Source organism: Harpia harpyja, chromosome 13 (genome assembly GCF_026419915.1).
Source record: "Harpia harpyja isolate bHarHar1 chromosome 13, bHarHar1 primary haplotype, whole genome shotgun sequence".
In the NCBI taxonomy this organism is placed as follows: domain Eukaryota; kingdom Metazoa; phylum Chordata; class Aves; order Accipitriformes; family Accipitridae; genus Harpia; species Harpia harpyja.
The window spans coordinates 17,541,445-17,567,823 of NC_068952.1; the positions used below are offsets into that span (position 1 = coordinate 17,541,445).

General features: G+C 40.9%; 1 protein-coding gene across 4 annotated transcripts in view; it reads left to right on the forward strand.

Moving 5' to 3' along the window:
* The first annotated feature begins 1,799 nt into the window (after window positions 1-1,799).
* The window catches only part of SOCS5 (suppressor of cytokine signaling 5), a 33,573-nt gene continuing 8,993 nt past the window's right edge, over window positions 1,800-26,379 (forward strand). Inside the window, exon 1 of one of the 4 annotated variants that reach the window (XM_052805966.1) lies at window positions 1,800-3,127. The gene's annotated coding sequence lies outside the window, so the exon portion shown is untranslated. The other 3 variants (XM_052805969.1, XM_052805965.1, XM_052805968.1) reach the window with 3 other exon arrangements.

The following is a 26,379-nucleotide window of genomic DNA, read 5'->3' on the forward strand; positions in this document are numbered from 1 at the left end:
GCATGACGTCATATGGTCTGGAATATCTCTTTGGTCAGTTGGGGTCAGCTGTCCCAGCTGTGTCCCCTCCCACCTCCTTGTGCACCCCCAGCCTACTTGCTGGTGGGGTGGTGAGAGAAGCAGAAAAGGCCTTGACTCTGTGTAAGCACTGCTCAGCAGTAACAAAAACATCTCTGAAATATCAACACTGTTTCCAGCACAAATCCAAAACATAGCCCCATACTAGCTGCTATGAAGAAAATTAACTCTATCACAGCCAAAACCAGCACGAAGATAAGTGATGCTTTTGAAGCAAAAGCTCTCAGGTGATGTGGTGATATTAAATGTAACAGAATCACAGAATGGTAGAGGTTGGAAGGGACCTCTGGGGGTCATCTCATCCAACCTGCCCCGATCATGCAGGATCAGCCAGAGCTGGCTGCCCAGGACCATGTCCAGATGGCTTTTGAATATCTCCAGGGATGGAGACTCCACAGTCTCCCCAGGCAACCTGTTCCAGGGCTTGGTCACCCTCACTGTGAAAAAGTGTTTCCTGATGTTCAGGCAGAACATCCTGTGTTTCAATTTGTCCCCATCGCCTCTGGTCCTGTCACTGGGCACCACTGTAAAGATCCTGGCTCTGACCTCTTTAGATCCTCCAGATATTTATATACATTGATGAGATCCCCTGAGCCTTCTCTTCTCCAGACTAAACAGTCCCGGCTCTTCCAGCCTCTCTTCACAGGAGAGATGCTCCAATCCCCTAATCATTTTAGTGGCCCTCTGTTGGACTCTCTCCAGTAGCTCCGTGTCTCTCTTGTACTGGGGAGCCCAGAACTGGACACAGTACTCCAGGTGTGGCCTCACCAGTGCAGAGCAGAGGGGGAGGATCACCTCACTTGACCTGCTGGCAACATTCCTCCTAATGCAGCCCAGGATACCACCATCCTTCTCTGCAGCAAGGGCACATTGCTGGCTCACATTCAACTTTGTGTCCACCAGGACCCTCAGGTCCTTCTCTGCAAAACTGCTCTCTGACCAGTCAGCCCCCAGCACGTACGGGCGCCTGGGGCTGTTGCTCCCCAGGTGCAGGACTTTGCATTTCCCCTTGTTGAACTGTTAGACTAACTAGATCCTGGCTATGCTGGCTCTATTTATTTTGCCTGTTGTTACTACTTGTTAGCTCATTCTTTCTTGCACTGTTTATGTAGGACTGCCAAGTGGCAATTTAGCTGCATCTGTGCTGGGTGCACATGAATCCTTCACGAGTGCTACTCTGTTCTAGAAATGTAAATTCACACATTGGCCTCATCAGTATCATTTTGAATGCAACTAACATCAATTATGTATATTTCATTATATTTTTCATCCCCTTCCAAGGTGCAGAATTGCTTATACAGTGTATTATTTCATCTTTGGGGTTTTTGCTGGTAATGTATATGCTAGGCTGTGTTCTGTATGCAGAAGTATTCTGAAGCTGCCTCTTCTCCAAGCTTAATGAGGCCTGTTACCTCAGCCTATCCTCACAGGGCAAGTGCTGCAGCTTCCCCTGGACAACTTGGTGGCCTCTGCTGAACTCGCTAGTTTGTTGAGGTTTTCCTTACATTCAGGGACCCAAAACTGGACGCACTATTCTACATGTGGCTCAGCAGAAACAGATAATCACTTTCCCTGGCTGTGCTCCTGGTGGTACAACCCAGGATGCTCTTGGCCTCCTTTGCTGCCAGGACACACAGCTGGCTTGTGGCCAACCTGCTGTCCACCAAGACCCCACGTCCTTTCCTGCAAAGCTGCTCCCCAGCCCACCAGTCCCCAGCCTGTACTGTTGCAGAGGGCTCTTCCTTCCCAGGTGCTGGACTTGTTGAACTTCCTTGCATTTGTCCTTGTTGAATTTCATAGACTTCCTGTCAGGCCATTCCTCCAGCCAGTCCAGATCCCTTTAAATGGCAGCTCTGTCCTCCAGCATTTCCACTGTCCCACTTTGGCATCACCTGCATCCTCCTCAAAAGTCACTGAGAAAGATGTCAAACAGTGCGATACTCTGCTTGCTACTGGCTTCCAGTAGAGTACAACCCACTGACCCTCTGAGCCTTATGATCTAACCATTTTTTCCCCATCTAACTGTCTACCCTCTGTACTGTAGCGTTCCAGTTTGCCTGGTAGATGCAGAAAGATGAGATGCGCTCTGTTACTTGGAATACCAAGTTGTCTTTTTGTGCTGGTGCGGCAATGAGCGATTCCTTTGTCTGATGTGATCAAACGTACTACATCTGTACTTTAGCCAAGCAATGAGTTTGCTCCCCATTATACAGAGGAAGGGAAGGGAGAAGAAACTGTTTTGAACAGGGTTATTACTCCCTTCCAACAATACCCACGTGTCTTCAAGAGTCTCAATTTGTAAGCGTTTAGTAGTCCCTTCTGCTTACAAGGAACCGTTTGACTTCTTCACATACAATGCTAGGGCAGCGGGGGGCGTTCCTGAACGAGCAGCTGCCTCAGCAGGTATGTCAGCCACGTAGCCATCTCGTTAAAAGTATGCACTCAAACCGCGCTGCGGAGCTGCTCTGAACACTTCTTCAAAGGTTTTAAGGGCTAGCAGCGAGAAACAGAGCGGGGGCCCGCACCGCCGCCGGGCCCGGGCAGCCGGGCTCCCCCAGCCCGCTCGCAGGGGGCCGGCGGAGCCCCGTCCCGGGCCTCGGCTCGGTGGGATTTCGGAGGCCGAGCGAGGCGGTGCCTCCCTGGGGTTGTCCCCGCCGGGGTGCGCACGGGCTGTCCCGCAACGCCAGGGCGGCCGGGCACGTCTTAACCGGCCCCCGCGGGGAGCCGCTCGGCCTCCGCTCCGGGGAGAAGCGCCGGGCGGCGGCCACCGCCGTTCCTATTCTGACGCCGAGGGTCGTGGGTGACTTTCGACCCGGCTTCAGCTTCTGCGTGCTGCGAGAGAACCGCGGCCGTTCCCTCCCGCCACTGCTGAGCCCAACCGCGCCGACCCGCCGCTTCCTCCCGTCGGCCCCCGCCACGTGAGCCCAGCCCTCCCGCGCCCCTCGCCCGAACCCAAAATGGCCGCCGGCGAGCCCCTTCCCAGATTGGGCATCGTGCCCGACTCCAAGATGGTCGTCAATGAGGATACCTTCGGAGACGGCCTTAGCGGGTCAGTCCGAACGCTGCGGCCCGGTAGGCTGGGCGATGCCCCGCCTCAGCCAGCCTGCCGCTCCCATTGGCGCCGCGGAGGACCAGGCCTGCTCTCATTGGCTAGCAAGGTGTCGCTCCCGCTCTCTCCGCTCCAGGGCCCGGGGAACTATTTTCCATTCGGCGGAGGGGGGCCGGGGAGGGGGCTTCACCGCCTCGCTTCGTGCGCGCCGAGTGCCAGGCGGTGGGCCCGGGCGGAGGATGCTGCGGCCGTTGGGGCCGCCGGGACGGCGCTGAGGCGTCGCTGTCCCCACCGCGGTGTAGCGGTAGGTGCTTCCCGGTCGGGGCTCGGGCTCGGCGGCCGGGTCCTGCGCCGCTCGCCCCCCGGCGGCCAGAGGCGGCCGCTCTCCAGCGCGGCCCCCGCCCCGGCCCCGCTGCTGCCCGCCGAGGCCGCGGCTCCGTGAAGAAGGCGGGGAGCTGCCGCCGTCTCCAGGCCGCGGGCAGCCAGCGCCCGAGGGAGCCGGGGGAAGGGACGGGGCCGGGCGAGAGGTAGGGGGAGGGCTCGGCTGCGGACTGCCGCCGCGGGGCTCGGCCGGGCCGGGGCGCGGCGGGGTGCCCGCGGGGGAGAAGGCCGCCCCGGGCGGGGGGACGGACGCGCAGCTCCGCTCTGTCCCGGCCACCCTCCCGAGAGAGGCGGGGCCGGGGTCTGCAGCGAAGCCCGGGGGGCAGGGGGTTAAACCTGCCCCAGCCCGAATCCGGTGCCAGCACCCCGAGGCGGTCGGTCGGGGGTGCCCCGTGTCGGGCAGCTGGCGGGACGGCAGCGCCGGGCTGCTGCTCCTCTGGTGCTTGCAGGGTAATTTTGAAGCTGGGGGAGGAGTAGGGGGGTTTGGTCGGCGGTCTCCTGTAGTTGAATTTGCGTGCACGTTTGTCCGTATGGAAATCACCCTTGCAAGAGTGCCATTAAGGAGTCTTCAGGGCACACAACCTACTGTTAACTCCTCTGTGGAGGGTGGTACGTTAAACATCAGGCTGTTTCCCTCATGAACACTCATAAAAGTTTGGAACTCGTCTTTATATGCATCTAACTCAAAGTTATGAATGGTTTCTTGGAATTGTAGAAGCAGTAAATCGTGTTATTTCTGCTGCTGTTAAATTTGTAATTCAATACTTGCACTGAATCACAATAGCTTAATCCCATGGAATACATTTCTGTCTCCGATACATTTGTTTCATCGGGTTTGTGTGTCATCTGATCATTTATTCTTATGAACACAGCATGTACAATAGTTACGCTTCCATTCCCTGAATACTTACAGAATGCATCTTTTTTTTTTTTCTCTTCTGTCTCCTCTAAAGCTTGTTGAAGTTTTCTGCAGTGTTTCTATGATTGTAAGCTATAAATTTTAGGCTAATCATCATATGGGGTACCATATCCCATCATTTGAGATGTGATCCCTGACCATGCCACACAAACCCTCTTATGACAAATACAGCGCTTTTCCACTGAAGCTAATTACAGTATGGTTTGTGAGTTTGGTAGAGGTATGGCTTTTTTCACATAAATTGCAAGAACTTCAAGAATGTTTTTGTTGGTGCAGTATATTCCTATAACAAGAAAATATTTTGGGGATAGATGTGGCCCAAGTGAACTATTTGCAGGGAGACAATATGAATGGAAAGTACTACTGAAGCTTGCATTTATATAACCTTACTTAAAAATAAATATGTTCCATAAATTTGCACGGAAGTTGACTGCATATAATTTTAAATTGATCTGCTTCCTTCAGAATACAGGTGAAATAAGTATGTGCATTGAATATCAAGGTGAGAGTGAAAATTTTGAGAGGTTTTTTCCTGGCTTTAAAACATTGTGCAGAAAACTAAACTGTATTTTCATGACTAAATACTTCAAATACATTTGAGTGTTCTGTTTTCTTGAGTTTATCTTAGCATCTTTTGTGTAATTATTTTTTAAACTTAAAATTCCCTTAGAGATGAGCAATAGCTTTTTTTTTTTTTTTTTTCCTTCTGGGTGAATGGAAAAAGGATCCTTCTGTGGTTGCAAGTACCACAGTAAATATTTTACTACGTTTTAAGTGTATTATCGTTTAAAATGTAGCTTTAGAGTAGTTTCACTTTAATAATTTTGTCAATTTCTTCAATGAGGGTGTAATTCCTAACTTCCTTTCATGTAAACCTGGTTAACTTCAGTTTATGGATGTTACTCCAAGGTACAGTACTCTTACAAAAGAGACTTTTTAGTCCCATTCCACCTCACAGAGTGTGTTTGTGCAACATGGATATTGTAATTTATGGGTGCCAGAAGTTTTGAGTCCAACAAATTATTGAGGAGGATGGAATGTCCTTTCATAAGTCCATTTCAGGAAGGGAAGTTGGGGTTGTGTCACTAGGTAATGACCATGGAGTACATCATAGCTGCCAAATGCTGTTTGCCTTACTCACTTAGATCTCATAACTTTTCTTCTGAGTTCAAATCTGTCATGTGCCACTGTGCACACAGATGACATTAGGGCAATTTTGTAGTTAAACTGTTACATCCATAGAAACCTTGAGGTGTGGTTCACACATCTCAAGATCTCATGTTGTGCAGGTTTCTGCCATTAAAAGCTTCCTGCTGAAGATGTCATGCAGCCCTCAGCCTCAACGTAACCCCTGTTACCTTGAATATCCCCAGCTGATGAGGTTGCTATAGTGAGGTATTGAAAGAAGGCAAGTTTCCAAGTTAACAACCTCCTAATTCACTCAGTTGTCACTCTGTAAACCAAGATATTCAAGTGGACCTGGTATCAAAGCAATAGCCTTAGCAATAGGGTCTCTGTCAGAACAGATTTAATTCTGTCTTTTTGTGGGTTTTGTACAGTAATAACTATGGCAGAGTGAATTGGCTATACTTTTATGGTGTATTCTTTGTCATTCCAAAGCAAACTACAAAAAAGAGAAAACAAAACAATTTTGAGACCTGATGGACTGAACTGCTGAAGTCTGTTCTGATTTTCCAGTTGATCTAAATGTCTTGCATCTACTCTGGTTTCAGAATTGCATTAACAATACAACCAACTAGTGAATTCAGACAGCTGGGTAGCATGCAATAGCTTGACATGACTTCATATGTATGAGAGCATTGGAAAAATGGCCGGGTTAGTTTTTGGAGGAATATCTAGAATTTCTCTTCTCTTCCTCTTTTAATGATGGCAGATACATCTAAGAAAGAGAGAGCAGATGGAAGGGATTAGAAATCAACAGTGTTCCATTAAGAAAGGGTTTTTTTATCTTCTTTGAAACATGTGAAACCTGTCATTCTGCAGCAAGGTTCTAGAGAGATGACTGTTCGTTGAATTTAATGTGGCAATTCATGTGTTTTCCTGATGGACTAATAACACAAGATGGTATAACATGCATTTTCCTGGTCTCATTATGCTTAAAGTTAAGTAAGAGATGTACTTTAGGCTAATCAAAGGATAGTGATGATTGCTGTTAATAGTTGTAAACCACATTGTCCCGTGATAGCCTGTCGCTAAATAGCTCAATTTTTGGTAGGTAATTCATGGGATTCAGATAACTCCATGTAACTTTCATACAGTAGGTTTATCTATTCTTAAGATTTAAAGTGGTGATGTTTCATTACTGCTATGAATAGTGAAAACAAACATAAAATCTAAACAGGATAACTTTTTCTTCACTAAAATGTACATTCATGACTGTAGAATGAAAGAAAGAACTTTTGATGTAAAGGCTTCACCATAAACTCCTAAAATATTGATTCCTATTCCAAGATATTGGAATAGGCTAGCTAGTTAAGTAATTCTTGAGTAGCTGTCTATTTTAGGCTTATTTCCTTGCCTCTCGTTTCCCCAAGAGCTATGCCTAGTAGTTTCTTCAACCTTAAGGGGAAATTAGAACTTAGTATTACATTGTGGTATTTATGCCCAGAGGTGTCATTAAGGCCACAAGGTTTGGTTGTGTTGAGCAATATGCAGTGCCTCCCCTCCATCTGATCATGGCCTGCACTGTATTGAGATGCCTGCTGTCTTCTAAAGATGTCTACCTAGTTTAAAAACTGCATTTTGATTTATGGGGTTTGAGGTCAGAAGGATTATCAACTTTTCTGATGCTGTTAACCTATGCATTAGTTTGAAGCAAACGTGCAATTGCTCCATTAAATAAGAAGTGCCCTGAAATTATATGTATTTGTGTGGTTTGGTTGTTGGACCACTTATTTTAATCTTTGAGCTATATCTAGTTAAAATATTGTATTTAAAATTTAGTAAATGTATGCTATACCTTCTGGAGCCCTTATACTTTGTCAGCTCTATAAATTAACTCTGACACACTGAATATTTTTCACCAGCTAACGTAGCTGTTAGTTAAGTTAAATAAAGGAGAAAAGCCCACATGCTCTCTCCAAGCATACAGCTGGACATCTCTGTTAAATTTTTCAACAAAAATGAGATTTTGATTGCTTGTTAAAGCTTCATGAATACACTAATTGGTGAATCATCTAATGTGCAGTTTAGTTTCAGGAAATATGAAATGGCTTACAAACTTCATGGTTATAAGATTATGCAGACCTGAAAATCTCAGTAAGAAAATGTGTGCAGTGGTGGTGGTTGGTATTTTTGGTTGTGAGAGAGGCGGGCTAAAACTCAATGTAGTTATGCATAGTCTGTACTAGTTTATATGGTAGAAACTCCTTTGACAAATTATCTGTAAGGAAGGAAGAATAATTTTACAGGTTTATCTGCTCTTGGGACCTTATACAGATTTTGTTAAAGAAGTTTGCAGTCAGGAACCTCTTCTGGATCTGTAACTGGTCCTGAATTCCTGGATAGCATGGTAGTTGATTTTCACCCAGTGCTTTTACATGGCCATGGTTGTTGAATTCTTCAGCCTTAGTGTTGGACAGCTGCAAAACATTTAAAGCCTGTCTTTGAAAGATTGGGATAAGAAGGAGGGGGAGATGGAGGCTGCCCAGATAAGTAATACTTCTTGAGGATTCTGAAGTATTTTCTTTATGTGGCCATATATGGTGTGTTCCTGGCTAGCTGGATACCACTTGATTATGTACTGTGTTGTCAGCTGAAGTATTTAAACCAGTAGTCCTTTCTTGTGAAAGTTTGGGTCTCTACAGTAGTAAAAGAATCAAAGAGGGCAGGAATTTGTTTTTCTTTTTGCTGCAACAGAATAAGAACAATTTCAGTGCAGTGCATAATGTCTCTTTGTAAACTCAGGGGTTTTATAATAAATATTCTCATTGTTGAAGATGCATGGAGATTCTTAGAATATTGTTTTATTACAATACTTATGGCGAACACCAGTTTCTTACAGGCAGAAGCTTTTACAGTGTTTGGAAGTACTTTCTGATTGGAGTATATTTACAGAGGTGAAATTTGAAAGATTGTTTAAAAAGTACAGTAGAAGCAATTGAAAATAGTTTTTTGCAATACTAAATCTGATAACATTTTTGTTCATTTTTAGCAGAATGAATTCTGATAGTAATTCAGCAGTCAGCCTGGCTCTCAGATGAAATCATTTGGGCCTCATTGCTCACGGCCCAAATGTCAATCATAAGGACTAAGAATTGTGATTCTGGGATAAAAAGGTCTGGGATTTAGCACCTTTTACATATTTCTGTTAGGCTAGTAGAGACTCAAGGACTGCAGTTGAATGAATTAGGTTTGATCAAGACTGTGACAAAAACTCATCAAGATAATCTCTTAGAATGTTTGGCCTTTAATAATAAGAACTTAGGTTGTAGTAATTGCTTATGCCACTTTGACTTAATTTTGTTCATGGCACTTGGCTAGTTAAGGATGAACGTGTTTAATAGGGCAGACCTGGAAGTACCCTGCTTCTTGAAAAGAACTTGAACACCAGACTTCCATCTCCAAGATGTCTCTAACTTCTGATATCTTGAATTCTGTCTGCTTAGGTACATCTGCTTTTATATCTAACTATATACTCTGCCTCTGTACCTTAGGTTTTGGTTTTGCAGTAAGGCCTGCGCAGCAGAGTCTGATTTACTGACTGACTTGCTTATGGAAAAAGTACCCATTACTAAACTTTGTTTTTGGAGAGCTTTTACATTTGGCCTCTGTGAAGAAGGAAGTATTTTAATCATTCCACTAGTGCCATAAGAGGTCTCTTATTCTTTTGAAGTAGCATATGGATAAAGTGAATTAATTCTAGGGTGCAAATTATCTTTAATCCTCAGTGGATTGGAATCTTTGTGTGATAGATTTGGTTAAACACTTATATTGCTTAGTTGATGCTTTGTTTCCTTAGATCTTTAATTTTCACGTTTCTGCTGGGGAATGGTGAATTACGTACTTTTTTTTAAACATGTTAAACCTCACTTGGATAGAAAGTGGAATTCAATTAAATATACAAATAGCATTTTAAAATTGGTTTGTAGTTTATTACTTCAGATGTGCTGGATGAATAGTTAAACTAGCAGCTTTATCAAAACACATTTTTTATTTAAAATTTGCTCAATAAGTTAAAATTTCTCTTCTTGTGTTTTGCAGTGTTTTAGATTTAGTAGATCTCATTTCTCATTCACTGGTCTTACTCATGGCTGGGAAGAGGAAAATAACTGTGCATTTTTAAGCTGCCGAATGGTTGTGGTGGTAAAATTATTAATACTTAGATTGAGAGGTCTGGCTAAGAGGTTATCTTTACTAAAAGAACATTCCTTTCAACTAAAAGCTAGCAGTCTGTGATTGTTTCCAACTCCCCACTTCTGAGCTAGCATAATACCTAGTGGGTGTGCCACTCCTATAGGCTCCACCAAGAGCCATCTCTCCATATTGTCATGTTATTTACTGCTTGAGGAGTCCTTAGGATTGTGGCTGTTTAGCAAGGGACTATAAGGAATCCATCCCTTCCAGGGATGGGTACCTGGCTTTGTTAACATTGAAAGGATGTTTTTCCTCACCTTTTTCCTTTTTATGAAATAGTATATAGTTTGGGTCTCTGTGATCGCTTGGCAGAGAACCAGGAGAGATGCTGTCAATGTTCTTTCACGGTCACTGTAGTTAATAAAGCTTCTGTCTGACCTATCCTAAATTGTACCTACGTTATTATGCACTTGGGCGTCCCCAGATTCTCTGGCACAGTTTCTCAACTTTTTTTGATTGAACCAGTTTGTTTAATCCATGATGTTCTCCTTTCTTTTCTCTTCTAGGTTAGTTGCTGATGGCTTGTTGAGGGAGACCAACTCTGAAAGTCGGCATTGGCCTAAGAGAGTGGGCTATGGTGTGTGATGGGGCGAGGAGGTGTAGAGGGGTGATGGTGTTGTGTTGTCCCTACAGACTGCAGTGACTTGTTCTCTCTTAAGTCTCTCTCATCCAGCCACACTCTTAATGTAAGAAAAGCCTCTTGAGTCCAGTGAGTAAAGTTTCTGCTGCCAAGATCTCACTGGGTATTTCTGCAAGTTCTAGCCAGTGGCTTAACTCATTTGGACCGTTGACATTCTTTTAAAATTTGGCAACAAACATGATCTGCTTTTATTTTGCTCTATTTTTATTTATTTGTTTATTTATTAATAGTAAGTCAAGGCCTTAATGCAAATTGTCACAATGCTGGGTAGATTTGGATATAAATTGGATTTAAAGTTTCAGTATCAGACCAGCTTTATCTTCAAAAACGTATGTGGTTTATCTACTGAAGAAGTTCCTCATAATTATTGTCCTTAAGATCTGGACGCCTTATTTACGGAAGCAAGAAATTTGACAACAGGACCTCTGGTTCTTCCAGATGTAAGACAAATAATATGTAATAATTGAGATTAAAATTATGAGATTAAAATTTCTCTTAATATAATCTTAGAGAATGCAAAGGTACTACTTCTGGGTTTAAGGCCCTGAACTGCAAAGTACTGACTCTGGGAGAGGATATCAGGGATGTGTTAATAAGTAGTTCACCTGTTCTTGTATTCTTTGCTGAGCAGCATGTGTTGGCCAGACAGGTTTTTTACTAAGTCTACCTTTTGACGGTCTGGGCTATTCTTATGTTACATCCCATTACTGTATTTCAGGAGTGCATCGTCTGTCTGTTAGTATTTGCTGACATTATTACCTTATAGCCTGGTTTGGCAATTAACAAAATTCTGTCCCATCTTGGATTATGACATTGTGATTGTTGGTTTCTTTTGATGACTTAGTTATCTTGAGAAGAGAATGTTTAAAATGGACTTTTGGAGAAAATCTGCATAACGTATTGTGCGCTGGTAAAATTGTAGAATTACTGATTTTCTAATTCCTATTCACTTACTTTGAGGATGAAAATTCTTTTTTGTTCTTGTAAAGATAATTTAGCGATTAGTCCTTCAGTATGACAATTCCAGAATAACTTTTCTTATGGTCTTCTATGGTGCTTTCATATCTTAATTGAAATGTTTGCAAGTTCAGTAAATCCACATGGTAGTCTATATTATAGAGGTATTTTTATTGCCCATTGAATTGTATCCTAGCAAAATTTAGTTGATTAAATACAAGGACTCTTTCAGATTGACCTGCTGATCTATTGTTTCCCTTTACTGGAACTAAAAAGAGAAAATCTAGGAATCTGGCAGAAGGTTTAATTTTTATATATATGCCGAAACAGTTGTGCTATAAGAAGTGAGAAAACTGCTTTGCCTCAAGAGCCTGCGTTGACCAGTGTCAGTTCTCATGTGCAGATGATATGGTTTTGTTCTCTCAAATTCCGTGGGGTCTGAAGCATCTGTTAGAGGATTTAGCGTTTTTGTTGGTAGAACTGTTAGTCCTTATATGCATAAGACATGGTTTTGTTCTCCTTTGGGAGCAAAGCATCTGTTAAAGGATTTTCAGTGTTTTTGTCAGAAGGAATGTAACTAAAATTCAAAACTATCAAGTAATTACACTCATCTATAGCTTAGAGTTGCTTATGGGGATGAGTGGATGACTGGTGACCACTGCATTGAACAAGTTTTCTATTTTGGTATTTGTCTAACAGTTGTAAACAGAATAAATGAGGTTAGGGGCCTTAAGGTCCAGACCAGTAGAGTAATTTGTGTCTGAAAAAGTAGTAGTCATCTTGTATTTTAGATTAAGGTTTGGACTTAGATTCCTTATGGCATGTGGCCTTGGAAAAACATTTTGTTCTACTGTAGACCATAGAAATGTATATAATTCAGGCAAAACTGAGTTTTTGTTGATTAAACTTACACTTGTTTCCAGGACTAGGTCTGGAAGCCGGCTTCTAGGGGCTAACTCTTAAGTGGTCTGAAAATTTGAAATCTCCCTGCTTTTTTGTGTTGTTTGGTTTGTCCCTTCCCCACATTTATTGATCAATGTTGTATTTTTTTTGGTGAGTGCTGTTTGGCTTTTTTTGCAACTAGTATTGATCAGAATTTTAAGAACGGAAAAAATTAGCATAGTAATGTATCACCAGTTGTCGTTTTGAGGCTATCTATATTTAAGTGATATTTGGAAATCCTTGTTGGTAGTGAGCTCCAGAGGAACTTTACAGCTCTGTTTTCAGCAATATAGTTGGTTTATTTGGGTAGAAAATACTCTTCCTGAGCATCAAAGATGACAAGAGATAAGGTGAAGATTTGCAGTTATACCTATTTTGTAAATGGTTCTTAAGATATAAATGACTTTGTTCTTAGTCTGTAAGTTCTTGCTTATAGGCTCAAAAGGTATGTTATGAAATCATGTTTTGTTTCTGTCATGCAAATAATTCCCTTATTTTGACTGTGTAGCAGTAGAAACAAAGACTGCAAAAGATCTACATAGCCCATGAATTCTATCGTGTTTTTTTTAAACTCAAATATGAGAGATGAATCAATTTTGTACTGTGATAAGCCAATCATCTCAATACTAGTAAAGTTAACATGGCATACTAATAGTATATCTATGCATAGTTGAGGAATATGTCATCCCTGTACTTGCTTTAAAGCCTGTAGTAACTGAAAAGAATCTTGATTTGCCAGTGTCATTGGCAGAGGCATGGTATAATTTCACACAAGTTTTTTAATGGGACACCTGCAATGGTGTTTTCTGTTTTCCTGAGAAATAGAGGCACTAAGATTTTTTTTTTAATTTTCTCATAATCCCAGAGAGCAGTGAGTAAAACAAACCTGAAAATTGTGGAGAAAAGAGACTATTGTTATGTAAGGAGATAAAATGCCATACAGCTGTGGTTTACAATTTGTTCATTACTATTAAATTTGATATGATTATATTCCTCTTTTTTAATATTAATGCTTTGTTTGACAAAAGTTTGATACAGCAAAGATGTGCAAAGAAATAGTTTTGCCCTTTTTGTTATGCAGTACAAATCTAGAAGGAGGCTAGTCTTATTCAGGGTCTGTTCTCAATTTTTTCCTGCAAACTCACTGCTTGTGTATCATTTTCTGAGTTCTCACAAATGTTGGGCTTCGTTTCTTCTGTTACTCACAGACTTGCTTTTCTTTGTACCATTAAGTTATAGCTCTAATGCCAAAAAATCTACTTTGCAATTTAATTTTGGCTGACTTGAAGAGGGTCAGTAATTATAGTTACTGTTTCCAGCAAGTTGAGTTTTTCCAGCAGTCTTTCTATGAAGAATGTTACTGTGGATTAACTGAACACAAAAATGAGTCAAAAGCTTTTTTCTGCCAAAGGCAAACATAGGAGTAAGTGCTAGTAAGGTTTTCAAAACTCTGTTACCTAAGTAATTTGTAGATCTACTGTGAGCTGTTGCTCAAGGAAGTAAAAAACTGATTTAATTTAGTGAGAAAGTTATTGGAGTACAGCTTGCTTGTAAAATAGATAGCAATTTTGTGGAAGTATTGTAATTTTCACTCTTAGAAACAAGTTGATGTTGAAGTGTTTTTAAAGCCTACTACCTCCAAGCTTCCTGCTAACAGTGAGCTTGTCATCTCTAAAGCATGGTACCCTGTCTTTTTTCAAGTTATTCTGGGTTAGAGAGGACAGTAAGTTAACAGTTGTTGATTTAAGAATATGCCGACATCACGGATGACATACCTAACAGAATTTCTTCTCTTCTGCCTTGCTAGTTTATGCACATTCCTTTAGTGTCCTGGAGGGGCTCAGGAAGCAACAGTGGCACTCTGCGGCAGCTGGATGATGTACTTAAGTTGTTCAATAGTGTGTGATAGTATCCAGCTGATGCCTCTCTTCTGAAGGATATTTTAGTTCTGTGGTTTCATTAATCACTGTATATTTTCCAAATGCTCAGTATGTGCTTTTCTTTTATAAAAACACCATAGTACTGGTATAAGGAATGCTTTAAAGGGAAACACTTTGCAAACGTAGCTGGGTTTGTAATTGGAATGGAAAAGTAGTCTTGATCTTAGCTGTCATTACTGTGCTGTCAGAAACCCTCATGGTTTGTGTATAGCAGGAGTTATGGTGGTGTTACAGATACAGCTATGTTGGCAAAAATTCTGGTCTTTGATTTGGGACAGTGATGGAAGCCAAATCAGGAAAAGAATGTCAATGTACAAAGCTACCTCTCTGTTACAAAATCTTACTAGGTAGGCCTACTGATACAGTACCATTTGCAAATCCCTTAAATGTAGATGAATCCAGTGCTTCCGATCCTTGTTTCCTACTCATTTAGCTTGGCATGTGTATTTTATTTTATAATCTTTTTACTGATTTTTGGAGTTGAACCATGTATTTAGCTCTAATGGAAAGTGATTGTACTTCAACATTTGAGGCAGCATAGGTAGTTAAATGCCTCTATGCAGGAGCTGAGCCTGGGGCTCTGTCGTGGTTTAACCCCAGCCAGCAACTAAACACCACGCAGCCGCTCACTCACTCCCCCCCCACCCAGTGGGATGGGGGAGAAAATCGGGAAAAGAAGCAAAACCCGTGGGTTGAGATAAGAACGGTTTAATAGAACAGAAAAGAAGAAACTAATAATGATAATGATAACACTAATAAAATGACAACAGCAATAATGAAAGGATTGGAATGTACAAATGATGCGCAGTGCAATTGCTCACCACCCGCCGACCGACACCCAGCCAGTCCCCCGAGCGGCGAATCCCTGCCCCCCACTTCCCCGTTCCTATACTGGATGGGACCTATACTGGATGGGACGTCACATGGTATGGAATACACCATTGGCCAGTTTGGGTCAGGTGCCCTGGCTGTGTCCTGTGCCAACTTCTTGTGCCCCTCCAGCTTTCTCGCTGGCTGGGCATGAGAAGCTGAAAAATCCTTGACCTTAGTCTAAACACTACTGAGCAACAACTGAAAACATCAGTGTTATCAACATTCTTCGCATACTGAACTCAAAACATAGCACTGTACCAGCTACTAGGAAGACAGTTAACTCTATCCCAGCTGAAACCAGGACAGGCTCAAATAAATGCATGTAGAAAATTGCTGCTCAAAAGGCTTTGCAAGCATACCTATCATATATGTGCAGGAATTAAGTATATAGGAGTAAGCTGTGTATTCATGTACTTTGGTTGTTGTATGGGTGTGCACAGAAAGAAGATAGACGTGAGCCTCCTTGGTGAGGAGCAGCAGCAAAGGAGTGTATCATGTAGTGAGGGAGAAGAAGGAGGTAAAATCAATCTCTATGTGAGTGGAGCCTGCAGAGCTGAAGCTTGCAGCATGTCAGTAGTAGCACAACCACTGGTGGTGGTGATACCAAGCTTGTGTGTGATTCCTGGGCTGTAATGTAGTGCCAACAGGTAGCGCTGTTAAAAGAATTACTGCTGCTTTTACATCTTTTTCCCTTCTCATCAGGTAGAAAGGACATATGACCATAGAAATCTGTTGTGGGGGAAATCTGTTGTAGGAACACGTTAAAGTCCTTGAATGCGTCCAGAGGAGGGCAACAAAGCTGGTGAAAGCTTTGTCCTATGAGTAGCGGCTAAGGACTTTGGGCTTGTCTAGTTTGGAGAAAAGGAGGCTGAGGGATGACCTCATTGCTCTCTACAGCTTCCTGAAGAGGGGAAGTAGAAAGGGAGGTGCTGAGCTCTTCTCCCTGGGATCCAGTGATAGGATGGGTGGGGATGGTTCAAAGGTGTGCCAAGGGATGTTGAGACTGGATATTAGGAAGCATTTCTTTACTGAGAGGGTGGTCAAACACTGGAACAGGCTTCCTAGGGAGGTGGTTGATGCCCCAAGCTTGTCAGTATTTAAGAGGCATTTGGACAGTGCCCTTAATAACATGCTTTAACTTTTGGTCAGCCCTGAATTGGTCAGGCAGTTGGACTAGATGATCATTGTAGGTCCCTTCCAAAATAGTCTATTCTAGAAAACAAACAAACAAAAAAACCCACAACAACAACTAACCAGTATTTAGACAAAGGTATAACTTTGGACCAGGTGTAGCTATAGTCAAAGGTATTCCAATTCTAGGCTGGCTGTGTGTGGTGCTCTTCTCGTGATAACTTCAAATAGCTTTAAATTGCCCGTAGTGGAAGTTGAGCAATGGTAACAGGATGTAAAGAGTTAGTGGCTATGGCTGTTTCTGTTTTTATTTATATATGATTTGAGGTTATATAGAATGTCCAGGGCTGCTTGGAAGAGAGAAGGGTGAAAAAGAACCTCTCCTGGTCATTGTGTTTCCTTACTGTTGAGTTGCGGTTTTTCCCCTCTTCAAAATCTGAGGGGTCTTATCTGGTCCTTGTGGACTCTAGCTCCTGCTTACTGTGAGCCTAAAAGTCCTCTGTTTTCTGTAATAACTTAAGAGAATATTGTGTTCTATGTCCATGTTACTTCACTTTCTTGTTCGCTGCCTCCACTTAGTACTCCTAGGATGGAGTATACATACCATTGTACAAGGTTAAGTCTGTGAAGTCTTCCAGTTACGTGTAATATCTCTGAGGCTTGTAAAGGTCCTTCTGATTTGCCTTTTGTATAATGTTTCTGGAATAAACAAGATGGCATAGAGTGTTAATGTTACCTGATTTCAACGAGTAAACAAATAGTTGGAATTTTTAGAGAGGAAGATAGTTTTATGTTTTATTTCTGTTTGCTGGATCATTCTGCCTTGTCATTTCACTGAACCTGACATTGTCCATTACACAAATAACTCCAAGAGCATCTAGCTGTTGACCCCTCATTTTGCAAACTCTTAATGGACGATTTGAATAGTTTTGGTTCTATGTCATTGACAAAGTGTCCTATTTTGTTGCACAGCTGTAAACTTCTTAGCGAGGTGCACTGCTGCGTAAGAGAGAATGGGAGTCCACACGAGTCATTGTTCCCACTGGTGGTGTTCTTTCATCTCTTACTTCTATAGATAATAGGAAGTGTTAGAAAATTTTTAAGAGATGCTGTATTCAGTTGTTTATAACTTTTCTGAACTCTGATCTTTTGGGCTGAAGTACTTTATGCTTTTTCTTTGCCTTGAGTTTAATTTTGTTTAAAGCTTTCAGCCAAAATTCTTCATCTGTTTGAGGGAAAAAAACCAGAATAATTGTCTGTGCCATTTTTTTATGGCAGTCTCTTCTTGGAGATATTGTAGTGCACCTCTGAACTGGAATATGTACTTGAAATTTGTCAGTGGGTGACCTCTGGCTGAAATGTAACGTTTTAATTTTATATGAAAATCTGGCAAAATTGAGCCAATTCTCTTTTTGGAAATTTGTAATCTGAACATGGCAACATTTCCTTGTGGAATTCCCTGGAGACTGTCTGCACTCTGCGTGCTCAGCAGGATTTTTTTCAAGTACATCTTGGGACTGCAGTAAGCTGTGGAGAGCCTGGGAACCAGAATTGTCCCAAGTTAATTGTGGGGGGAGGTTGAGAGGGGTCTTATGGCACAAAGCCAGGTGGGAAATCTCTGTGAGACAGCCCTGGCGCACATCAGCTCCAGAATCATGGACTCATTCCTCGTCCTTTCCTGTCCCATCAGCTCCCCAATACCTCTAGACTCCAATCAACACCTGTACTCTTTACGGAGATGGTTTCTGCTGTGTGCAAACAGGTATGTTACTGCTGAGCATAACAAGGATGCCACCCTTCATACTAGTATGTAACTGTGGGTTGTAGGGACCATACTTCATCACTTTGTATGAGTAGGGTATACGCATTTGGTCAGTACTGATTGCCGTGACAGTCATCTAGAAAAGCTCAATCTGATTCTTTAGAGACCTTAATAGATAAAATCTGGAAAGACTATTGAGACAATGAACCTAAAGAGTTTTTTCTTCAGGAGTTCCAAACTAGACCAAGTTTGGCTGTACTTCTATAAGCATAGCAGAAGATATTCCACACAAAGTCCACACTTCCTGAATTTATAAGATGAGGAGGTGGTGGTGGTGGTATTTGCTTTTTTTTAAAGACACCCAAAATGTAACTTTTTTGAGCGGTTTTCCTACAACAACTTCAACTTTGAAATTAGGTGGCTACCCAGGCTATAAAATTCAGACCAAATCAGTAAGCTGCAGAAAGCCACTGAATGTGGTCTGATAATGGGAAGTATTAGGTGATGGTAATCAATTTAAAAAAAAAAAAAGTTTTTTCAAAGGCACATCCCTCTTGTTGGGAAGAAGACTTTAAGCCCAACAAGTAGGCTGAATTTCTGTGCTACTTTTGAGGTGGCTAGTTCAAGCTTTAAGAAAGATGGCCTTGCCTGTTGGTATAGTACACCTTGAAGTACCCTTTTTTAATGCATTTCCGCTGTAGCAAAATCCATGTCAATTATGTAGATGGTTGAAGTTGTGTGAGAACACCTTCACTGAGTTTTATTGCTGGCCTTCTGAACTAGCAGCAGAGCCCACTGCAGCAGTGTGAACTTCAGAGGAAGTTAGTACTCGATGGAGCAGGAGTTTCTTTTCCACGCTTATTCAGTATAGGAGAGAACAGACAGATTTACTGAAAGATGTTCTAGTCTGGCTGGTTATCAGAACTCTTATGAAGGTAAATCTTCATTTTTCTTCAAATCATGACAGATTTTAAATTACCTGCTGGTTAGTCCTGTATGCCTGTGGGCCACTGATGTCAGTGCTATCAGAAATTTGTAGTCTCATGTGCAACTCAAACACTAGTTCTCTGGTTTTCCCCTCCTTCCCCCCACCTGACTGGTAGACTCCTGCCAATGTCTAGCAGAAGAGTTTGAGATCTGTGTGAAGCTGCACAACTGGGTTTAGTTACTTAGACCCTTCAGCTTTATCTAATGGTTTGGGGGGTGGGTGCTCAAGCTGTGGCTAATCATCATATCAAGAAAATGTCTCAGTTTTCATCTACAAATGAGAATTTGGAATTCTCATTCTTGTGATCACTGTGCATGTTTTCCATGAGGAACTCCTGGCCACTATGTGACAGTAGCTAGATGTGGAAACTGCCATATGTCTCCTAATGATAAATTGAGGGAATGTGTATTTCTACATCAAGAATCAAATTCTTTTTCATCATGGAGGATACTTAAGGATCATAGCTTCCTGAAATTGTTTATTAAACAGGTTGTCCCTGTCTTCTTGAAAGTGTTTATGTGGATTGTCTGGTATTTTAAGTAACAGTTGAACCATCTTTTTGAAAAAATGAAGAGGAATAATTCTTGTATTTTTATGTTAACAGCTTTTCCTGTTAACAGTGTTACAGCTCCTGGATCTTCTGAAACATACAGTATTTTTTTAGATGAGTCAGTCTCAAGGCTTCATGTTACCTTTTTGCTGCACAATTATGACTTTCATTTGATCTTTAATTTATTAAAACATGTTTCCTGGTATAAGGTGAATCTGGTTTAACATTAAGGAGTGAGGTTTCACAGAAACGGCTAAACCAGTGTTAACAGCTCACTTCTCCCTTTCTCTCTTTGCATAAGACCCCAGAGTTTCTCCTACCTTCACACCGTCACTTCTTTTCCAGCTTCTTTTTCCTAGCTGAAGTGCTGTTTGTATGTCTGGTGCTTCCATTAATTAGCTTATAGTGAAAACAGAGGTCAGATTAATGTTGGAACTGATGTAAAAGGATGGGAGGGAAGCAAGGATATCCCTTCTAATAATAGCAAAGCAATGGTAGGTTAGTTATCATGGACTATCACCCTTAGGGTGCCCTGGCTATGGCTAAATTCTGTTAATGAGAAAGACCTGTACTCCTCTGTTCCTTTCGTGCAGGGGATGGTAAATTATCATCTCAGGCTGATATGGTGAAATAGCATCAATCATTCACTTTATCTCTGTTGTGTTTTGGGATTTGTTTGGGTGTGGGTGTGGGGAGCTGGGGGCTTTTGTTGTTGGTTTTTTGTTTTTTGTTTTTTTTAAATACCTGCTCTCTGACAAGTTCATCATCTAGTAGTCAATGTCTGATTTAGGTTTGCTCAGTTTTATGTGGTGCTGCACACTCTGCATGAAATGGTCTCTTAAACCATTCATACAACTGAATCTCTGCTTTCATAGATCTGATTAAGGGCAAAAGAAGATTATGAGTTTTATTAGTCTTGTGCAGCTGGTAGTGCTGTTGTAAAGATTCGTTTTTCTAGTCCGTTCCTTTGCTGCATCTTCTTGGCGTTCCTGCAGCCTATAACTTACACTTACCTGTATCGGCCAGGAGCCCATAGATACTTAGTGACTTTCCAATACTGAATGAGCTGTTGTGTGTGTTGGGTATTAGAGTGGTATCACAGGTCAGCGAGTTGCCTTTTTTGGGTAAGACATTTTCCTATTGAATAATAGGAATGCACATTAGCTAACCAGTGGGTTATTGGTCTATGACTAGGTAGGTCTGGGTGCAACAATCCTTAGTGAAAACGGGTGTCAGCTTTAGGATTAGATAGACAACATCAAAAGGCAAAGCATTTATATATTTTCTTTTCAGAAGAATTTAGGAGCTAACCAAATATGCATATTTTTCTTAGAAAATTCTCATCCTGTGGGGGCTTGCTTACTTAATATACACAGGTGCTTCTTTGCTAGAATAAGCATTTCATTCAAATAGTTTTGATGTAACTGATTGCATTATTTCAGGCCAAGAAGAAAGATGTAGCCACATCTTGACAAAAAGTATCACTTCCTTTGCATCTCTACTATGCAATTGAATCCAGCTCCCTAAAGATAAAATAGTAACATAATAATCTAGTTAACACCTCAGTTGTAATGGACTGAGGCAATAGGTGCTCTTAAGAGGAAAGACAGACCTGATTTTCACATAAATGATCGTTCAGTCTCTCTGATGCATATACTGTGCATATAGTCAGTCTTACATTTTTGACAATGTGAAGAGTTAACTTTTTTGCTTGAAGCTTTTATGGTACATCTTGATACTATGTTTTAAATCGTGGGCATTCTTGTGTTGCATGGCAGGAGAAAAGTGTTACTTTTTTTTTTAATTTAAAAACACAGAAGTCTCCTTATTCATGACTAGAGACCAAGAGAGCCTCTACATTTACTCATTAGTCTTTTTTGTGTAAAGGTGCAGAACACAAAAGGAGAGAAGGTATTGCAAAGAGCTGGATCCTTTACTGTGCTGTCACTCTAAGAAACATATTTTGTTATTGTTAGAGCAGTAATTCTAAACTTGGTAAATTATAGTCTCGTTACCCTGAGCTTTTTCTTTTTAAAGATTGCTAATGGATCTTTGTATGAGTACTGTTTAACATCACTATCAGTTAAAGGAATGGTGCAATTATTTATATAACATGTTCAATGAAAAACAGAGCGGCATACTCCATGGCTGTTAGGGTGAGTTTGTTCTAGTGATACCAGTGGTATCAAGCAGTTCCATTACAGTCTCTTGTTTTCACAACCACCATAACTCTGCATTAACACTTATTGATTGGAATATTTTTTATACAGAGACTATGTATGAGTACTGACTTTGCCTTTTAGCACTTCTAAACATCTGTTTATTTAAGTTCTGGAAATATTCGTGCTACTGTACATTGTTGGAATTCTTGACTAGCAAGCTAAAAGTAAAACACCTAAAATGTGAAACTTGGCAGAGGCATAGATAAAGTCTCCGCTGAGCACTTTGCTTTAAAGAAATTTAGTTCTGACTTTTCAATATTTATACTTAAACTGTCTTGCACAAAAAAATTAAAATCTGAAATATATCAATGTATATATTTTATATATATACATACAAACTATAAATATTTATAAATTAGACACTTGTTGGTTCAGTAATATAAAACTCTGCTAAGCTAACAAACTGATATATTTTTTCTCTTACTCTTAAGAAAAACTTCCCTACCTCAGGGGCTGAACCTGCAAGGCTAATGTTTAAATTTTTTTTTAACTTGAATTTTAATATTGCAAAAAACCAAAGGGCAGAATTTCAGAAAGCTTCAAATTCACTGAAATCATGATTCCTAGTAGAGGTCAAAATATATTTTAAGTACTTTTGGAAGTCCTACTTGAAATAGTTCATGCAGTCTACTTTTAGCTAGTTTCCAGAACGCTGTGGGGTTTTTGTTTTGTTGGGGTTTTTTTTTTTTTACTTTTTGTTTTGTTGGTTTTTTTTTTTACTTTTTTCCTTTCCTTAAAGATGCACTGTAATTTGCTATGTATCATAAACTGTTATTGCACATGCTTTATATGTCCAATATACAGAATATCCAGGACAGTCTTAGTTTTGATTTTCTGGCATATTAGTCCATAATTTTAAAGTTATAAGAATGCCTTTAGTTAATTTTTAGTGGCATTTGAAAACCATCAGTTCAATTCCACTACAAGTTAGTAATAGCATTGATGTTGCAGTTGGCTGTGCTGCAGCATGACCCTGCACAGCAAGGCTTGGTGGGTGCTCAGTGGCAGAGCTTGCAGGTATAGAACCATAAAGCACGGGTTCCTTTCAGCTGGAAAACTGCAGAAAAATGTTTCTGATAGCTTTAACTGGATATAGTCTAGGATAAAGTTGCCTGTGGATCAAAGTGAAAACATGAAACAGGCTAGACCTGCTGGCAGCTTTCCAGCTGCTTCTTTGCAGGGTTTATATTCTTTTACCTACCCTGTCCCAGCCTAGGAACCAGGTGCATGCTGCCAATTAGTCTTGTCAAGACAGCCCAGAGCTTCTCTTGACAAGCCTGACTGCTGACAGCAGCTGTGGGGTAGTTTTAGGCAGGATTTTAACTCCTTGCTTGCCAGATACTTTGCAGGTTAAATCTCCTGGTCTCATTCTGCAGTTATTCCAGTATGCTTCTATTTTCTGAAAATGTGTTTTATACAGAAACTGAACTAAGATTGCCAGTGGTGCTATAGTGAGAGTTTACTTGTCAAAATTCTGGCATGAAAGAATGTAGCTTGGGACTTAAATCATTGTGAAGGTCACTTTATAGATCTGTGGTTGCTATCAGAACTGTCTATCCCAGGCCACCACCTTCTTCATGTAGAGTGTAGCTGTAGCTGGATAAGACACCAGGCTGGTCCAGCAATTTTCTCCCCAGTAGCTTTAAGTTTAATCTCTCTTCAGTATTGCAGTGGCACGAGGGAGTTTGACCAATTTATGGGTCATCCATTAATATAGTTATACTATAAATTATAACTAAATGTTTCATACTTTTAAACATTTCAAGTAATTCATGTTGCTGCAAAGAGAAGCTTGTTTTTAGTTGTGGAATTTTCCTGAGTTTTCTTGTCTTTTACGTGTGTATGAGCTTACTACTATCAAGTGCTTTGCTCCAGTAATGTTAGCAGCGAACAAAAAATACAGGTGCTATCCATAAACCTCAGTGGGTTTTTTATTTTCATCAGAAAGGGCAAATTTATGAACTGAGCAACTCATAGTGCAAGAGAATATTGGTTTTTTTAAGTGCAGGTAGCAACATTTAGTTTTCAGGTTAACACTAACTTCATAATTGCAGTTCCTAAGAAATCACAGCTTAGGCTGTCACTCAGTTGTTGGGGTTCTAGAAACTTTTGAACTTCTGGGTCTATTTCACTCAAATTTGAAAGAAAGGCAGCTTTTTTTAGTATGTCTTGCAAATTGCATGAATAGCAATACTGCTTTTTCCTATGTAGTCACCACTGTTGATACATCACTAGAGAAAGACAAGTAGAACCTTGTTTTCATCAATTTTAAGAGGTGGCAGCTAGCTAGTTTGTATTCGAGCATATGATCTTTTGCTTGGTCAGATAGAAGGGAAATACGGGAAGTAGCTGGATGCATGAGAAGAGCTCTGTATGTAAAGGAGATGCTTGTAAGCTGGTGGGGGGCAAGGGTACTATGGTCAGGGAGAGGCATTAGGCAGGCTGTTGAGGTTTTGAAAAATGTAGTGAGAAGAAATAAGACTGTTAAAACAGTATAAATTGATCCCAGAACAGAGGAGCTATCTGTTTGCAAAATAGCCAGTTGGCAATTGAATGAAATGCTCTGTTTTCAAAATATCTTGAATTGGATGTTTCTACTGAGCTACTTAAGGATGTGGGATATGATTGACCCATCTTTTCAACTTTGCTTCAAATTTCCTTTGCTCTTAGTGAGGCATAGCTATTAAGGTATGTTTTTCTTTAACTCAGAACTCCCAAGAATTACATACAAATAACCATTAGATCACTCATTATATCAATTTGAGACCTATTTATATTTTAGAACTTAACAGAGAAGGATATGCTTCATTAGTGTCCTTAAAAGTAGAAACAAATTCTGCCCAACTAGGGGAGAGCTCCATAACTTTTTCTCAGAGTACTTATGGCTTTTGCAGAGGTCATCAAAAGGGCTGCCGTACTGAACGTGAACACTGACTGGAACCATTTATTCTGCCCACATGAATTTAAAAAAAAGTATATTGGCACCTTCTGTTTGAGGAGAGTTAAACATAGCAGTACAGAAAACATTATTTCAGCGAGTCACCTAGAGTTCTCTTCCGTAGTGGGTATCTTACTTTGCTAACTTAATGCTTTTTCTTGTAACTTCACCTAATCATTTGAAAAAGTGAAAGTTGCCTACTGAGGGTGTGTGGAGGTAATTTAAAGGGAACTGCTTCTGTTTAATGTTACTTGTGTGGATTTACATGTTAGTATTAGTGGCCATCAGGATACTGCCTAAATGATTTGAGGGTGTCTTTACTTAGAATTAATATGTATCATTGTCTTGAACTGGCAGAGCTTCTATCATAGATATCTATCAGTATGTGGAGTTCCCAGTAGATCTGTATAGCATTATTTCTGTATTAGTATCTGAAACTTATGTTTGCTATGTGTATTTCTGTGATCCTTATATAATTAGAAATGCTAGCTTTGTTCATGATGGTTGTATTATCCACTAGACTTGTGTAAGTACAGGGAGAAGAGTACTCCAGTAACAACTGTCTCTTTATTTTTAGTTCAGTGTTGTTCACGTTCTCCTCTTCCATTGATGTTTTTCTGTTTAAGTGATTTTAGATTTTTCTGAACAGAAATGGATGGCAACTCTACAGTATTTTCTAATCTAACTTGTGAACACATGTAGTCCCGACATTGTCCTTTTTGAAACCCCAAAGCCTAGTAAGGGGCTACAACGATGTATCCCACTGTTCAAAATATCTTGGAACGATATTTTTTAACTGAAGTCACCAGTGTGTAGCTGCTTGGAAAGAAACTGGCAGAACATCAGCTATCCAAGCTAACACTGCTTTTTGCTCATTGTGAATCTGCACCAAGGAGAGGAGGAGATTACTTCTTACTTTCAGGTTGGAATAATGGCAAAATATCATTATTTTTCTTTGACTTGACAGCCTGCCAGCTTAAGCCCTTGAAACTTGTAGCTTTCCCTGTGTTTTAGAAGGACTCATCAAGCCAACTCAACATCTTATTTTTGAAGTAAAAGTTTTCAGTGGCTGAACTTTCAACATGTATGTTCAAAGCAGCAGCTTAAATAGAGTCCTAATATCTCACTTTGCAGCCAGAGCCCCGCAGCTGATTAGTATATAGGCTTCAGATTGAGATTTCTCTTCAAAGTAGCCATCTTAATATCATGAGTAGAACTAACCAGTGGTACTGTGGAAGGAAGCAGTCTTGCCCTGGCTGCTGCTTCCTCCCTCCTCATCTGCTCCTCCCTTGTGTTAACATGAGTGTTTATGCAGAAGTCATAAACCAGATGGAGTAAATGATTGAGACTTTTTCTGAGAATTCATTTTAGTCTGGATCAGTTCCTTGAGCTGGTTGACTGGGCAGCCATACGGTGTACAGACCACCTCCTGCACCAGCACAGGTGGCCAGGAAGAGGCTGACACCACTTCTTTTGGTTGCAGTGCTGACTTACACCAATTTTGTGTGTTGTTGGAATTACAGCTTGGTATCCTTTACCTCTTCTTGGCAGGTTTGAGTTTTGATTTGGGTATTCAGACATTCAGGTTCTTCTTTCTCCCTATACAACTGCACTTCCAAATTATCAGAGCCTG